The sequence below is a fragment of the Gymnogyps californianus genome, chromosome 1, assembly GCF_018139145.2.
Source record: "Gymnogyps californianus isolate 813 chromosome 1, ASM1813914v2, whole genome shotgun sequence".
In the NCBI taxonomy this organism is placed as follows: domain Eukaryota; kingdom Metazoa; phylum Chordata; class Aves; order Accipitriformes; family Cathartidae; genus Gymnogyps; species Gymnogyps californianus.
The window spans coordinates 72,290,313-72,295,425 of NC_059471.1; positions in this window are offsets into that span (position 1 = coordinate 72,290,313).

The following is a 5,113-nucleotide window of genomic DNA, read 5'->3' on the forward strand; positions in this document are numbered from 1 at the left end:
CGGTTCAACATTTAAGTTCCAAACACTGAGGGGGAAGTTAAAAAAAAAAAAAAAACACAACAAAAAAACTCTGATATTTCTTGTTGAAATATTGACTGAATTCCATGGAATTACATTGCTCCAAGAAAAGTTACAAGAAGATTCAGGAACACGCTCTTTTGATGATACTCCTTTTATTTTGTTTTATTGAGCTGTATTAAAACTATATGGTCAATAGCAACTACTTGCACTGGGATGCTATAGTCATAAATTCTTAAAACAGTAATAGAAATAATGCTACAGAAAATCTCGTCTTGACTTGCCACCATTTTGTCCAGGTGTAGATGTAAATATTTTCATCTTTCCTACATAAAAGCTCTTAACTATCCAGCCTTTCTTCTTCTAGTAGTTTTCAGAATAGTTTTTACTCTATGTGCATTTTTTACAAGAAACATAAATGCATTCTAAAAGTCTTCAAATACTTGTAACCCTGAGGAGGAGCAAGCCCAGCTTTCCTTTTAAAAATCAGTAAAATTGAGCCTCCACAATATGCAGCTACTCCCCTGTCAGTTTCAGTCTCAGCTTAGTTTCATATTTGGTAGCTCCATGCTTGTTGCATCACACTTTTTTTGGTAGATGGGTGGCAGCATGCATTAAAAAAAATTGCCAGTTGAGGGGGAAAAAGTCTCAATTCATGACTTGCAGGAAATCATTTCTGCTTTTGAGATGGTTAGGTACTTCCAAGATGAATTTTGTTAACACTTTGTTAACTGAGATTATTACCTTTGGCACTTGATTAATCTTTGTCATCAAAGGCTCCTCTAAGTACATAGGTCCTAAGAGTGAGACAGGTTTCCTCGGGTCAGTGGGCTGGTTCTGGTACACTTAGTAGGAAACCACAGCTGTGCAAGACAGTGATTTTGTAGCTATTGCCAGTCCTTGATAGCAAGTACAGGGAGTCCTCATTCCTCTGATAGAACCGCGTCTACTCCTCCTTAGTCTGAGCACCGCATAGCTCTCAAATTTGTTGAAATAAGCATTGTATCATTTGGAACGGTTTAATTTACTTTTAATTACCATAACACTTTCTTCTATTTTTGATACCGTATAAAGAAAAGAGGGATCAATCCATGTAGTCACCACACTGATACTAACGATTATGGTGCTTTTTCTATTTGTATCACTCCCTTTTCAGGGTGATAGAATTCCTTTCTAATTAGTAAACTTCTGGCTAAATACCAAATCAAGACTAATCTTCTACAAACTAGATTATGAATTCAACTCCTTTCTTGTTTGCTTTTTGGGTTTTGTGGGTTTTTTTTGTTTGGGTTGTTTTTGTTTTTGTTTTTTTCTCCTGGCTGGCCTTATGTGGCATGATCTGCTTTTGCACATTCCTAGGGAACAATGAGTTTAAGTAAGGACTAAAAATGAGATATGTGAGCCAGGTATAAATACTTCATTTGTTTAAAATCTTCAGCTGGTTTAAGCTAAATCTTTCTCAATTAAATCAATGTAGCTTTTGAGTGCAAATGAACTCAGGGGTTTTTTTCTGCTTAATTATTTTCCGGTTTTGAGTGCTCAAGATACTAATATAATTCATAACTTTTTTCCTCATCCAGCTCTTTGTTATACTTTTTTGGCTAAGTGGGAAGACTAGGGTTGCTCCAGACTTACTTATTTATACTAAATGGTTTGGGATTGTTTTCATTAAAAAAATCTATGCAATAAAACCTGAAACTTTGGCAGTCTGTGCTATGTTTTAAAAGCTTAACTGGAAAGAATTTATCAGATTTGTATAGTGTAGTGATACAGTGATGAATAAAATAGCCTGTTTGATAAGGCTCTCCCGAGATAGAGCAGAGATCTGAATCTGGATGTGTCTCCTTTTGTGTAAGTGATTTACATTTGATTTACCTATGTCTGGGTTAGTGCTCTAACGTCCAGAATACTGAAGTTCTTGATAAATTTTATGTCAAGAACTTAGAGTCTGTATCAAGAAGAAGATGGAATAGTAGAAATGTCTGAAATATTTATGAATGATGACATCATTTCCCTCCCAGCTAACTCTAGAAAGCTTCAGAAAAATTCATTGAGACCAGAAAGAAAGAAAAAACAATGTAAAATATGGCCTGAGAGTAAAAGGAAAAATATTAATGCAAATATTTGGGTGTAATCATCACCAGAATCACAGAATTAAGACTTAAAATAGGTATATGGGGAATTGATGAAACATGATCTAGGTGTAAGTTCCTGTTGGATTTAAAGCAGAATACTACTAGAAATAGTCCTCCAGGAGGTGAAATGTCATTTTTCAATTGCTTGAGGACAAGTTACCAGGGATTGAAAAAGATATTGTAGAAGCAACTACTCATTGGTAGAGAGGCTTCTTCCACAGCTAATGTCTGACTCTGCAGTACTTGAAGTATAATGAGATAGCAGTGCTGGAATCACCATCAATATCCTTCCTCCTCTCCAGTGTTTTGGTGCTATTTTAGCAGACAGACTGTGATGGGAGATGAGGCAGACAGTCACCTTTTTGTTTTATTGAGAATGTGATATCAGAAGTAAATGGGACAGTAACTTTTTCTTATTCTTCCATCTTTCTGTCTTCATTGCACCAGACTTCTTGTTTCAGTAAAGTGAAGAGGATGTGCCTTGTAGTTTGTCTTGCAGACCTAGTGGGAAAGACTTTTTCTGCCTGATTTTCTCAAGTGATAGGAGTCCAAAGCTTGGCTTTCACTTCAAAGAGCATTATAGCACATTTGTCAATAAAATCTAATCCTTCAAATGATCTGGATTGACTGTTGAAGAGACTGAGAAGCCTGTTCAAAGTACTTTCAGAATCAAAACCTTAAAATTTTGCACATGGAAACATCAGAATGTATTTCTGTGTTCACTGAACATGAAACAAATTAGATGTCTTCTCTTTTTCTTTCTAGGAATTCTTGTTTCAAGGACTTATAATGTTATATTCACAATGGCTTGTGAAGACTCTGCACACCATCTGGAGAGTTAAAGTTTAATGCTCATTTAATTATCAGTTTTCCCTGCTGAATGCTAAATTTCATTAAATCTATTTCACAAATGCTTGCACAGATTTTTCGTCACTCTTAATATTGTTCAGTGGGAAGAAATCAGTCTAGATAGCTTCCTCTCCCACCCCTCTCCCAGCTCTTGTATTATTGTGTGAGGTGGCCCATCTCAGTAAACAGAAAAAAAAAAACCAATGCAAGTTCCATCGACTTTACTGACAGTGTGTTTTTATTTTAGAAGTGTGCATAATTTTAAGAAGTTATTGATAGAACTGAAAAAAAAGGGAAGAAAATAACAATATGAAACTTTATTGGGGGAAATAGTGTCTATATTCAGGTGTTATGATTTGGATGTATTTTTGCTGAACTATGTCAGTAATATGCTTGAGAGAATACTGTGCCATCTCAAGATAGGAAGAGTTTGGGGGTTTTTTCTCCCCTTCAAACCTGACTGACTTATTAATTTGGATAAATAAGATAGTAATGCCAGCAGATACCAGTGTTTCGATATCCATCTATGAAGATATGTTTCCATACATACTGGAGGTGGGTTCAACTTCTAAGAATTTTATTAAAACTGCACGAAGTTTCTACTTAAGAGTTCTTTAATATGACTGAATACTGTTTGGTGATAGTTATTGGCACTTAAACTTTCTCAGAATTTCTGCACCTTACGTCATAACATTTGTCTATGTTCTGTATTCTCACACTTTAAATGCAAGAGAAAATGTAAAATTGTCTCCTGTAAATCATCGAGGAAATCTATACTTCTGTATTTGGAATCAGAGAAGTAATTCCTGTTTAATTCATTTAAATTATCCATTTTTTTAATAGATTCATCCTTCTTGCTATCTTCATAAAAGAATTTTAAAAAAGGTCTCCAGTTTATTTTTGAAAAGCAAAGGCAAATTGGTCATGGTAATGGTTTAAATGTACATCTTGCACGTATGTTCCTTCATATGAATTTGGTTTGTGATAACTTGACTACTAAACATTAACATTCATATTTGAGTAATGATTAAAGACAACATAACCCATATGAAAGCTCCTGCTTGCCTTTTAAAACCTGTTGATATGAGCTGTAGATAGGATTCTATGTTGCTTTCTAGGAACAGGTAGCTTTAAAAAGCCTGTAAAAGTATTTTGATGAATAATGTTAAAAAAAAAAAGGTAAAATATAAATATATGCCTGTAACACAAATTCTAGGATTATCTCCCATAAAAGCAACAATATTTTTCAGTACAGGTGACTTGATTTTAATTTGTAGGTCCCAATTCTTCATTCTTTATTTGGCGGACAGCCACAGTAGTCATTTCGGCAATCACCAGTGTTAATGCAGCTACTTGCAAGTAATAAAGACTATAGGATCAGACATAATGATATTAACCATTTACACATTATGCAGTTATTAAAAGGCATATTGTACACTTTTCCCAGATGAGAGAAGATGATCATCTTATCATCCCAGAAGATGAGAAAGTGGTTTGTTGTCTTGCAAGCATATTGCTATATTGATTTTTTTTAGATGATCACAAAAAAGTTAGAGAAATGTGATCTCAGTCTACAAGACTAATACCCTGTCGTTTAGAAGATGAGAAGGAGAGATTAGATAAACATAAAATAGATAAAACTGAGTTCTTTTTGGGAGCGGATATACTGTGCAGAGGCCCATGTCCTAAGATGTAATTCCTTAGTTACAATAATGATAGCTTTTCCATATAAGATCATAAAGGAGTCAGTAACGAGGTGCGCCTCTACAAAGTAAAAGCGCAAGATTCTTAAGCAATTTGGACTTTAAAATTCTTCTCTCAAGTAGAGAGGATTAAGGGAATATGAGATTACAAAAAGCAAGTTTGTTACATTTTGATATTTATAGAGTACTCTGATAAAGTAATAGCCTTTATTATTAGGATTAGCCTTTGTTTAGAAAATGTTACAGAAATGAGAACCTTGTTTTTCTGCAGGCAAATTGCAAAGGGATCATCAGGTCATGCATGGGGCCAAAGGAACTTTTGTCAATGGTGATGGCATATAGACTTCAAGTGACTTCTGACAGTAATTAATTGCTATGTCATTATTGACGGTTAAAAAAAACCAACCT